At 34.9% G+C, this 13,700-nt stretch overlaps 1 long non-coding RNA gene across 17 annotated transcripts; it reads right to left on the bottom strand.

Annotated features, from left to right (window-relative positions):
• Positions 1-6,570: 6,570 nt before the first annotated feature.
• Positions 6,571-13,247, bottom strand: LOC110439795 (uncharacterized). 17 transcript variants are annotated; one of them, XR_012406595.1, is made up of 11 exons: positions 13,164-13,247; positions 12,661-12,751; positions 11,947-11,996; positions 11,229-11,526; positions 10,862-10,992; positions 10,689-10,729; positions 10,468-10,559; positions 10,241-10,371; positions 8,961-9,032; positions 8,414-8,501; positions 6,571-7,052 (listed from the first exon to the last, which is right to left on the bottom strand). It is a non-coding gene; the product is annotated as an uncharacterized lncRNA (long non-coding RNA). The 17 variants fall into 17 exon arrangements; XR_012406603.1 differs by having other exon boundaries at positions 6,855-7,052; positions 11,229-11,335; XR_012406599.1 differs by having other exon boundaries at positions 6,855-7,052; positions 8,866-9,032; positions 10,689-10,732; positions 11,229-11,335.
• Between the last annotated feature and the right edge of the window lie 453 nt (positions 13,248-13,700).

Consider the following 13,700-nt stretch of genomic DNA (forward strand, 5'->3'; position numbering starts at 1 on the left):
TGGTTTATAACACGTTGTGTTGATAGATTATACGAGATCATGTGGCTGTCATTTGTTCTATTACAGGTGCTAGATCTCTGTCTATAGTGGGCATTAGTCAAATTACTCTTCTATTGTCTGTCTAATGTGTCATTCAAAGACATTTGTTCAAGAACTTTGTTTAATTTATTGTTATTCCTTTATTATTTCTGGAACCACATACACACACACACACACACTCCTAATGTCTCCTAAACTGCCTGAAGATTTGACGCCTGAACCTGATCACCTTCTGACCGAGTGTGAGGAACAGATGTTGACATTTCAGTGTACACACCCTCACACATCTAACAGGTCGAATTAAGCATTAAAGTTTTCTCCATAAATTGTCTCGCCACTATTACCGGGCTGAAATAATACACAGTGGTGTTCCAGTCCTGCATCAAAGTCTTCATTGTCATCACTAGTAAGGATGCACAGTATGATCACTATATGATCAGATAATCAGCTAATATCAACATATTGTAAATTAATTATTGGCTGATTAATACAAATTGTGCCGATATGCTTTACTGATATAGGAGTGCTGATTATGCTAATGAGGCCCTGATGTCAGCTGTGTGGACAAAAACAGTAAAACTGATGATAATTGCCATTTGAAACTCTTTCAGTAAAGTCTGATAGCTGGCGATGTTACAAACATCATGGTGATCTATATGAGGCTGTTAATGAAGCAAAAAGAAAAGCCTGAGGAGCAAATCAGCACTGGAAGCTCATCTAAAGTTCACGTTATTCATTGTGAATAAGATAATAGCACACACACAAACACTAAAGATGAAATATCTCTGCTCCTTCTATGTCCAGGTGTACCTAGCTGAAGCCACAGACAGTCCACTGGAAAAGGAAATCCAACCAGCTGAAAGTGAATGGTGGTTCAGCTCGATCTCAAGTAAAATAATCAGGATAAAGCAGAAATGTAGATTTTATCTGGAAAACCCTGCCACTGCTTACTGACGAATACTAATAGAGTGGAGGAACTATGACGTCAATTTGTATGCAAAAACCCGGTAGCGAGTTAGCATTTTAGCAGTTCCGGTTCCCTCGTCCCAAAGTCAATGGGTTTTTTGAATGGGGTTTTAGTAAAATTGCTTAAATAAGGTCCGTGGCTAACACAAACTCAAGATACTTTCACGTTTTGTTCTACGACATAAAACACATCAGTTACAGCACACTCTTCAACTTTTAAAACGATTATGCTTCTTTTAAAAGACGGTTGCTATCAAGTTGCTAAATGGGACTACAGGCGGTGTCGGAGACATTATACGTCATCGAGCTGATCTGGTCTGGAGCGCAGCTCGCTTGTGTTGGGCATTTTGGTTTATCTGTGATTTAGGTATTTTCATGAAGAGTATTTTATAGTTTTTTGTGTTTTTCTAATTAAGAATTCAGATTGTGTGTAGATAATTCCTTCACATGTAAAGGCTGTCGAGACAGATTCATTTGTTGATCATTTATTTTAATTAAACTTTATTATGAAGATACTGCTCACCAGTGCAGCCTGTTTCTCTCCTGCTCTCAGTAATGCAAACGTGTGAATAAATGTGTAAATATACAGACATGTTAACTGTCATTTTAACGTGATCAAGTGATTTCTCGTCTTGTTTTCTTCATCTGAACACATTTAACTGCAGTCTTTACACTCCTCCAATAAAACGTTCAGCAGATGTGACTGTATGGGCTGTTTTTCGCTGTACGTCGTGACATAAAAGGAATATTGAATGTTGCTCTGTGTCCATCATGATGGAACTTGCAGGCATTTGATAGACTTGTTCCTCCTCACGCCTAGTTTCTGTCGTCTTAAGGTAAGCGGGCTGTGTGCGCGAGCGATACACTTATTTAAATATGTCTCATAATAATACTATGTAGGCACATCTATACACATTTTTAAAACTTTTAGAACAACCGCAAAGCAAAACAGATTTATTTCCCACGTAAAAACGATCCAAAAGGCACAAAGGTCTATGTGTGTTTGCGTATTTATTAGTGTATAATATATAGCGTGGATTACAATATAATAAACAGAGGGATTAACTCTTTGTCATGGACGTTATTTCTAAATATAAGCTTGATAAGTCGTCTGTGGCAGGGTGGGGCTGACGTCAGACGAGCGCCCAGAGGGCTCTGTAGTCCGTTTATAGCCTAATGTTAGCTTTTTAACTCTTGCGTTTGTATTTAAGATCCAAAAGTGCTCAATGTTGTATTTTCGTGTGACAATTATCCGGCTGGACAAAACGTGTAAGTGTAATGAACAGTGTTTGAACACAGAGTTTATTATTCGCAATCTTCGAAAAGCCTATGGGAAAATCCTATAGGGATTTTCACGAGGGAACCAGTTTTATGCTAGCAGCCTACAAAGTGACGTCATAGTTCCTCCACTCTATAGGTGTGGTGGTGTAATGTTCGATGGTTCCAGTTATATCAGTTGGAAAATAAGCTTTTATATGAATCTAATGTTTACTGTTGAATTAATACTTGTAGTTTTTATATATGGGCTACACTATTTAAAAACAGCTGTTTATTAAAGGATGAGAAGCATGCCACATCTGTTTTCCTGTCAATAGAGTGGAGCAATCGTGACGTCTATTCGTATTCCAGTTGCCTTGTCTTCAAGTCTTTGGGTTTTTAATAGGATTTCTGTTAAATCGCTAAAGTAAGGTTTGTGGCTTCAACACTCATTCCCGTTTTCACATCGTTTACATCTCACTCTTGATTTATTAAATACGTTACGCTTCTTTAAAAGGACGCTTGTTAACAAGTTGCTGAATGGGAATACAGCTGTGCTGTGATTACACTGTAGGATGGATCAGCGACAGGGAGTCTCACACTGCATGGCTTCACAAAAGGAGAATCGTCCAAACGTCGTCTCACAGCCAAAAACATTAGTACATTAATTGGTATTAACTACATATTGAGAGTGTGATTTAAAGTGTGTGTGTGTGTGTAAACCGGAGCATTTTAATTCGCTACAAGTTATGGGAAATAGCTGAAGAGTCCTTCACTATATTTAACGCCTGATTTATGTTAAAGGGGAGTTCAGGCTGAAATTCATGTTGAATTATTGTGTAGGAGTGTATTTATTTGCTGTATTGCCAACTCAGTCACCATTTTGATTGATTTTAATTGACCAATACATATTTTAAAAACTGTCGAGGATAAAATACACAAACGCCACAGGCTTATTTCCAGTGTGGTCCTCGATGATCTTAATAAATGAACGAGCAAATCATAAATGCAGTGCAAACATCATCAGCTCAGCACAGCAAAAATCCTCAACTATAACCGTAAAACAACCATTTCTCTTGTAAAAACACTCGAGCTGAATCTCTTTAAAACTCATAGGCAATGCAGTCCAAGCCACAGAGCTAGCGCACAATAAAGACTTTCTACCTGTTTCACTCTTAAATCTACAAGTATAAATATCCCTGCTACTCGCTGCCGAATAATGACAGTGTACCTGACTAACTAAAGCATAATAATCAAGACAACATGTCTCTCTCATTTTCATGGAAATCTTAATCACATCACTGATTTCAGGAAAGTTACCCTTCATTCAACTTTTAAAAATTGCTTTGACTATAATGTTCATTGTTTAACTGTGTCCGTGGAGGTACTTATTTTAAGCCGTCTGCAATTTATTTTGCTGAACTACCGCTGTGTTAAAAGGCTTTAGCATAGTCAAAATATGGCTGCACTAATGCACTTGCATTCGGTATTAGGGTTTTGCCGAAAGATGATGCCATCGCCGATGGCCGATAAACTTCACTATGCTGAGCCGGCATCATGATCCATCACCCCGCCCCACATTTATATTGATATATAACTATATAACTTTTGCATGCCATCTTAATTGCAATAATAGTCTTTTCATGAGCTGTGTTAAATGGTACATATAGCTGCTGCTCGCATGGTGAGGATTTAATGAAGGATTATACAGCACCTCTAACGCTTAACATGTGTAGATTCAGTGGCAAACGCTGTTACATGCAAACCCCGTCCCACAGACTGTACAGTGAATGGCTTTAGTTATTCTCATAGCGGACTTGAAGCCACTGGAAGTCTTTTCTCCACTCTTGGGAAAGTGTAAATGCTGGATTAACATTCAGCACATGATCACTAATAAGATGTGCCATCATTAGTAACTGTGGGTAAATCTGCCAGTGTCATTTTCATTCTCTCATATTCACCACGTTACATTTTCTTGGTTGTAGCTCCTGTCACCTGGAAGCAATGACTGGATAAAATTTCAGATGCATATGAGACCAAAACGGTCGAGCCCTAGCATCTTTACTTGTTTTTATTTCCTCAAAATAATAATATAATACGTTATTATCAATTACAATTCAAATTAAAGTGAAGTCCAAACAAGCTCATCTCCTCCAGCAGCTGTGGGAGAAGCCATTATACTGACACATCACAGCCTATTCATGCCAGAGTCCTGTGAAAAATGAAGTGATTGACAGGTGTCATTTCTGTGTAACTTTATTTATTTATGGTTGGGTTATGGGTAAAGCAAAGACCATGTGGGTCAGGTGGTGAAAATGATGATTTAATATAATTAATTGATATTTAACAGCAACCACCTACGACGACGATGCCATCGTCCATCGCGATGTTTCACATTCAGGGTTTGTACGGGTGCTGGAAATCCTGGAAAAAGCTTGATTTTTAATATAGTGTTTTCAAGGATAGAAAAGTGTTTGGATTTTGAAGTAAGTGCTTGAAACTGCTTGAATCTGAAATTGCAGGACTCGAAATTACGACCGTTTTGGTCGCATATGCGCCCGAAATTTTATATTTTATTTTTTCAATGCGAGCTTCACGCAGAACTGATATTTGCACTTAAAAATGCCGAACGCAGCGCGCTGAAACTGTTTTTAACAGTCGTCATGTCAACTTGCCGCAGTAAACAAAGCCCACAATGCCCACCCCACCTTAAAGCTCTTCTGATTGGCCCGAATCGATTGGTTAATATAAGCTGTCAATCACTCAGTTCAGATGACAGAGAGCTACTGCCGCGAAAATGTAAAGGTCTGGATCAGAGAGAATGACAAGAACACTGGCAGATTTGATACTGTTTCAGACAAAATCTCTTCAAAGTGTTTCATATTCTACTCAAATCTAACACGACGCCGCACGCACTGTTTGCTCGAGTCTCAAGAAATGCCGCGCGCACCACCAGCCGAAATCATGCGCGCAGCTGCTCTGCTTCCGGTCTGAATACCGGCTGTACGCATGCACGGCGATAAAATGTACAGTGTACTTATGTACTGTAAAAACAGAGTAACTATGATGATGATCTCATTTTGACTATATGGCTATGAAGCAGAAAGGAGAGATGATGAATGAGGGAGGTAAGACTTAACCCAGACAGCACACATACGTTGGGCCGACGTCGTGCCGACTTTCAAAATTCCATCGGCGCGATGTCGCTCAGGGAGCGTTTGCTAATTGGCAAAATGTCGCCGCGACGTCGGCAAATGATCGGAAACGCTGTCCGGCCGATGTTAGGACGACGCAACCGGAAATGCCGGCCGCTCCGCGGAGGCGCTGTTCTCAGGCGTTTTGCTCCATACTTATGGACCACTAGCTGCAGCAGCTGCTTATTTATAATAAACACGACACACCACTCTCAATAACAGTTGAAGATTTATTAATATTTTTCACAAACATACAAATAGATTAACATACTTTTATCACACATAACCATGTTTTACTACGTTTAAAACAAAACCAACAAGTTGTACTATAACCATGGCTGAAATACTGTGCAATAAAGATTTTAAATACAAAGTCCATTGCAGCATTTACATTAAGACCATAGGAATATTTACAAGTACTTCAAAACATGTACACTAAGGGTGACTATAGTTTACTATGGTAAAAACACAAATCACTTGTGTAAGCACATGTTATAATGCTTATAATTTCTTAAATAGTGTTAAAGAAAATGCATGTTTCCAAGACTAAAATTTTAAAATACAAGATAATACCAGTCATGTGTTCAGTATCCAAAAGACTTTCTTCAGGGAGTTACAATAAAAAAAAAGAGTACACAAACACAAAATAAATACCAAGCAAACATTATTTACAGTAGTAAATAAAATCATACAAATTAAAATAATTGTCTGATAAAATTTTATTAAAGTCTGTAGTCAATTTTTTTTACATTTTTTTTTATAAATGGCATTCAACAATTTGCAATCTCCTCTGAACTAATAACACACCAATAATATAAAATAATACTTTCTCAGAGATAACCAGTTTTTTTTAAGCAAACTCTAATGCACGACACAAAACAGATTTTGTCATTCTATATATATATATATATATATATATATATATATATATATATATATATATATATATATATATATATATATAAAATCCCTTAATTTCTGTTTAACGGAAATATTTTTTAACACATTTCTAATCACAATAGTTTTAATAACTCATTTCTAATAACCGAGTAAATAATATTTGACTAGATATTTTCAAGACACTTCTATACAGCTTAAAGTGACATTTAAAGGCTTAATTAGGTTAATTAGCTTAACTAGACAGGTTAGGGTAATTAGGCAAGTTATTGTATATCGATGGTTTGTTCTGTAGACAGTCGAAAAAAATTGCTTAAAGGGGCTAATAATATTGACCTTAAAATGTTTTTTAAAAAATTCATAACTGTTTTTATTCTAGCCGAAATAAAAGAAATAAGACTTTCTCCAGAAGAAAACATAACATTTTCTTGCTCTGACCTATATTTATATAAATAAAACTGGTTGTAAATTGTGTACAATGTTCCAAGAAAACAGACAAAATTAAAAGAAATAACCTGTCATTTACTTTTATCTTGTGGAATGTTGCTTACACATAAAAGGGGATATATAGGTGGAATAAAAAGTGTGTCGCCATCCTCGAAATTGTTCTTGTATGTTGTCTTCATCTTTAGTCTTCACAAGTGAGGCTGGCCCAAACCGGGACTGCAGTAGCCAAATCTAATCCTTGTAGTGGGAACCCTTAAATAAAGCAAGAAACCAAAAGGAGAAAGATTAGCATTTGAGCAGTTCATATTACCACAAATATAAATTATTTGTTTCATGACATATAACTGGAGTATGTGTTATGCAAGTGACTAGCTAAAATGTGTAATTTAATTTATACTTAAAGAGTGTGTCTGAGCACTAATTTTCAGAAAAGCCATTTGAAATTTAAATTCCTTGTGAAATTATAATGAATGTTTTTTTTTGGTTTTTAGTATCATTGTGTTAGTATAAATGTGTATCTAAATATATGTCTAATCTTCAGATACCACATTACATGCAAATTAAACTAAGTTTCTTCAACTAAAATGTCACACTGTACACCACATTTAATATATCATAGCTAGGGCCAGGAGGAATCTGCGGATGTTTTTTGCTATTTCTGCTGAAAATTTTGGTGGAAGTCTGCGGATTTCTGCGGAATTATTTTGGGAGTATCATAACTAAAACCTTAATATATGAAATAAAAAATAATATATTTTAAAGTTTTATTTAATGTTTAAAATGCAAATCCAATTAGATTCACTTTATTTGGTAAATAAAGCAAGTTTTTCATGTAACATATCTAGTAAGACAGAAAATATTACTGTACAAACTGCATTGTACATAAATGATGAACATTTTCACATTAGTCAATAATATTACTGAAATTAATAAAAAAAACTGAATAAATATAGATTTACACACATTTACTCAAGTAAATAAACAGAATTAATGATAGGCTAAACATCTGTGGAGTTCTGCGAAAAATCCGGGTGGGCCTAATCATAGCTTTATTTCTGCTACAAAAAGGTTTTTCAGCAAACAACTTCTATTATATGTAGGCTATAGAGGAGGATATAAAAAGAAATGATATATTCAACTCTCTAATTAAATGCACCTTATGCAGCTAATCAGGTCTTTTAGGCTTATTTGAAAACTTAAATGACATGTTGACCACAGTTGAACAACGCTCAGTGAGAATACTTTTTTTCCACAAATTCTTTTTGTTCTAAAGAAACATGTCTGATTGCTAGCAATCATCAAAGAGCAAACTTTTTTTTCAAATAAATACTATGCTTTTAAAAAAAACTTTTCATACATCAAGAATACTAAAAATATGTTTATTTAAAATGTTTTATATATAAAAAAAAAACAGCTTGGGGAGAGAATCAGTACATTGGAATACTATTTTTTCAGAAGGATCATGTGACACTATTAATTATATACATTGTATTAAATTCACAGTATTACTGCTTGACTGTATTAATTAAATAAAGCTGACACTATCAGAAGAGAATTTACCATACCAACCTAAAAGCTATGAAACAGTAGTGTATGTTTAAGATGTTACTTACTAGTCCTATTGTACTTTGGAGAGGTTGTCTGACAGGAGGATCCCTTCAACTCAGCAGAATTCTCAGCAGACCATCAGCGTACACCAATCTAAGAATAAAATAAGCAATTTGTTAAAAACCAAAAATATATATTTTATATTTCCAGGTTTATAGGAAAGAAGAAAGCTAAAGCAGATTTAAAATGTAGAAAAAATAAAACCTATTGACAATTTAATGGCACAACATACCCTAAACTAAGCACGCTCAAATGGTTAATTTTAACTGTTAAGGATTCATTCATTCATTGTCTTTTGGGCTTAGTCCCTTTATTAATCTGGGGTCACCACAGCGGAATGAAAGGCCAACTTAGCCAGCCTATGTTTTACGCAGTGGATGCCCTTCCAGCTGTAACCAATACACACTCATTCACACACACTTATACACTATGGTCAATTTTAGCATACCCAATTCACCTATGTCTTTGGACTTGGGAAAACCGGAGCACCCGGAGGAAACCCATGCCAACACGGGGAGAGCATGCAAACTTCACACAGAAACGCCAACTGACCCAGCCGAAGCTTGAAGCAGCATCCTTCTTGCTGTGAGGCAAACGTGCTACCCTCTGCGCCACCATGCTGCCCTGTTAAGGAATCAGATTAATATAAATGAATTGACATGTTTATTTAGTGTCTGACACATTAAATATTGCATTTTTAAATATTGTTTCATTTTAAGATTTATTTCAGAATTAACTATAGAACCGGATATATCGTCACATTTTCATGCACAGCAGCATTTCCAAGAACATAGAAAAACAGAATATAGGCCAACTAAAAAAAATAAATAAAAAAATTCTGAGGGTATAATCTTGGATAAAAATATCACAGTTTCACAGTATTGTGATTACTGCTCTGAAATGTGTTTTTTTTATCTCTGTGTAAAAAACAGCTACTTTTTCCCCATTGAACACAATATGTTTTGTTTTAAGAAACATTTAAAATATTTTGTAACAGTAAACATGCCAGGCTAAATAATAATTTAATAAAATAGTACTATCTTCATTAGACTCAAAAACACTGATTTCTTGTGAAGGCATAATAAGCTATTTGTTTTTCAGATGTTTGCTGAATCGTGAGCTGACCAGTAGCTTTTGATGTGGAGGGTCTTTTGCTGCTGTAAATAATGTTGGACTATTTTTTTAAGTCTTTGATAACGCGCTAAAAACCATATACAATGCATCCGGAAAGTATTGATACTTTACTTTTTCCACATTTTTAATGTTTCAGTCTTATTTCAAAATGGATTTAATTCATTAATTTCCTCAAAATTCTACACACAATCCCCATAATGTGTGTTGACCCGATTTTAGTTAATCATTTACAAGTCAATATTGCCAATATGGATTGTAATTTAAAAAAAAAATAACATGTAAAATTGCAGTGTTAAATGCAATGCCATCAAACATTTTAGACGCACCAGTGCAAAAAGCTAGTCTAGAGCACTTGGAATGCTGGTGTAGTTCTAGTTAAATTCAGTTCAGTTAAAGCTGTATATGCAACAGGTCTCAAGTAGAGGATATAGTATTTAACTAATCTTAACAACTAAACATTTACGAATCTGTATTAGCCAGCTCATGTACTACAATGTAACATAGTGTATTTTGCCACCTTGATACTTAAGCTTTCTTTAAAATATTTTGTGTTCAACCGATTAATTAATTCTTTCATTTAATTTTTTCTGTGCAATAGTATAGCTTACACTGGTGTATTTGTATGGACCCCCCAAAATAGCGGAGGCCACTTTCTGGCCACCCAAGTATAAACTTCTAGCCTAGCCATTGTGAACTACCTGTCTGTCCTGCTCCAGAACTCTTTGTCGGCTGCTTGTATGTCTGGATACAGCTGCACAAGTCTTTTAACACTGACAAATACAGCCTCTGCACATCCTCACAACCAGGAGAACAGAATGATCAGGAGGACCTGAAAAATATAACCAACTGAAATCAGTTGAAATGTATTTTGTCTTGTAATGATGGCACAAAAATAAATTATTTTTCACAAAGGATGTGCTGTTACCTATGAAACATTCTATAATGAATGATCTTTTTGATCCTGTTTCCTTGATGTCATTCACTCAGAGATGGTTTGGACATTTGATTGTATCTAAACTGTAATGAATTTAAGTTACACAAACATTGATAGCAGGACCATTGATCTTGTAACTTATACAAATTGTTAAGTATTGAACAAGTCTGCAACCAAACTAGTCAAGTTAATAATACTAATCTCAACTCAACTATGATTAGTTGTCTTGTTTCTGCTGCCCAGACGGTCACACCTGCTTATAAAAAAAGGAAAAAGTATGGTATTTTTACAACAATGAAACTGCAAACAACTTAACTATAAGGGAGTAAACAGTGAGCATCTTTTATTATAAGCAATTTACTGAATACTTTGTCACTGGTATTACCTAAAAACCAAACGTCCCAAGTTTGGCTCATAGCTGTCCACACATCTGCCCAGTAGCTTGTGGTAATACTGAAGACACTGATCAGCTGGTCCAACTGAGTTTGGAGTTGAACTGCAATCAGGCATCCAATACTGCAAAGAAAGAGAAACTCACTTTGGGTTAACAAATAATGTAATCCCACACATTTCAAGTAATTGTGCAGTTAATTCTCTTAAAATGAATGAATGAATTCTCTTATTGAATTTTCTGAGAGCTTATGAATATATTTTGTCTTCCCAAAATAGCATGTACTGAAACACAAAATTATATAAATATAATTTGATAAGAGCGTGACATGGTGGCACAATAGGTAGTGCTGTCGCCTTACAGCAAGGATGCTGACTCGAGCCGCAGCTGGATCAGCAGGCATTTCTGTGTGTAGTTTGCAAATTCTCTCTGCGTTTGGTGGGTTTTCTCTGGGTGCTCCGGTTTTGCCTACAAGTCCAAAGACATGGGGTACAGGTGAATTGGGTAGGCTAAATTGTCTGTAGTGTATGAGTGAGAACAAGCGTATATGGTTGTTTCCCAGTGATGGCTTGCAGCTGGAAGGGCATCCACTGCGTAAAACATATGCTGGATAAGTTGACAGTTCATTCCGCTGTGGTTACCCCAGATTAATAAAGGGACTAAGCAGAAAAGAAAAATGAATGGAAAAAGAAGAATGAATGAATGAATGAATGAATGAATGAATGAATTTAATAAGAGTTAAACTGATCTGTTAACATGTCTGTCAGGAGCTGATCTACCTGTTGTCAAACTGATGAAAATGTTTTCTCAATTTACTTTAACATTTTTGTGTTTGTTTATGTTTTTATAACTTGCAGCCATTGTTAAATTTAAAAGTATTTTAAACATGCATGGACATCTAAATGCATATAGGGCACATATCTCAAAACATTATGAAATATTTCCAGATAAATCAATTTTGAATTAAAATGTATATTAATCTCCAGACTTGCATCTCCCTGATCTTTTTAAAAGAACGGCCATTCGTTTGCTCATCACTGTTTGACAAGTGTCTGGCAGTCAGTCAAAAATATACTTACATATAAAGATGTTCATCAGCAACACGGCACTTAGGTTAAACTTAGACCTCCTTTTCAGTTGATGTGGAAAACAAAAGCAAAAGAAAGAAAAAACAAAACGACTGAATACAAGTTGCATATCATGCCTGTACAAATCAAAAATTATTCATTTAGGGCTTAAATTGACTTAAGGATGAGTTAAGGTGTAAGGGATGGGTGAACAGTGTAAATATACATGTAATTCATAGCTATGATGTAAAGCTGAATTTTCAGCATCATTACTCAAGTCTTCAGTGTCACTTGATCTTTCAGAAATCTTTTTTTAAGATGTTGATTTAGTGCTTGAGGTTGAACTAATATAATGGTGATTATCAAATGGTGCTGATTTGCTGCTCAAGAAACATTTCGGATTGCTATCAATGCTAAAAACAGATGTGATGACAAATAATTTAGTGTAAACTTTTTTCTAAGATTTAATAAATCAATTAATCATAAAAAATTAAACAAAATGAAAATCACAAATATTACTTCATTAGCAGCAAATCTATATATTTACTAAGTTCTGAAGAATCATGTGATGTGAAATTTAATACCACTCACATGTTTCAATGTCAAAACTTTCTTAAAACAACTGCAATAAAGACAAGTAACAGATGCATAATATATAGACATGTAACATGTGCATAATGATGTGCAATGGAAATTCATATGAATTAATCCTATGCTTAAAGTTACCTGTCTTTCCTGTATCTCTGTGATCAGCTCCCTTCAGAAATTTAGGAATCTTGAGTTATATTTTCTGTAGCAGGAGGTTATTCTCTCACTCCTGAAACCACAGAACACTTTTTTACTTAACATTTAGTTTAAGATACCATGAAATATCAAAACACGATTGAACTTTTGATTCACGGTCCTTTACAGTAACGTTACAATGCGTATTTTAGACTACATATGGAGTGCATTCAATAAAACATTGACAAAACCTCTCATCTACACATAAAGAATAAATAAAAGCCAAAACTTTAACAAACAAGTTTAACAAGAGCTAACATTAAGTAAGTTAACGTAATATTACCCCGACGCTAACGTTACCAGTGCTAATATGCTAACGGACTTTTACGAAGACTTACCACTCTTATATAACATAATATTCAACTGAATATTCATCAATTGCCAATAATAAATGTGTGAGGAACAGTTTTATTTAGTAATTGCTTTGTTTTATGGACTAAACTTACCTGAAAACAGTCAAAACGGCAGCTTGAGAGAAGTCGTGTTGTATCTTTCTGGTGGCGTCGTGTCGTGTTGTAGCTTCGTTTCCCATAGCAACATCCTCTCCGCTCCAGTGTTGGAAGCAAGACGCGCGCGCGCACATTAAAGTCTTGCAGTATTACATTTATAAACATGATCACTCCATAGACAATTTAAATAATAACCTTGTATTTTATATCTTGAATTTAAAATGTATTTAGCAGTTTTATATACGCTATTATCTTTAAGACGAGCTTTATAGCCTACTAAACTGTTACAAAACAAACACTTTATTTGTGCATTCACTGTCAAAAATAAATAACCAATAAATATAAATGCAAGTATATATAAAACAAAGATGTCACTCTGTAAAAAGGTGTTTATTTTAATTAAACAGCCGAAATGCAGAACGTACTTGATTTTTACACTGGGAAAAATGTATTAGAAAAAGCCACAATAAAAAAAAGCAAACAGCAGTTAAAACCAGAAAAAAACAACGTTTTCATTATTAAAGCATAACAATA

This window comes from Danio rerio, chromosome 5, assembly GCF_049306965.1.
Source record: "Danio rerio strain Tuebingen ecotype United States chromosome 5, GRCz12tu, whole genome shotgun sequence".
Lineage (NCBI taxonomy): Eukaryota > Metazoa > Chordata > Actinopteri > Cypriniformes > Danionidae > Danio > Danio rerio.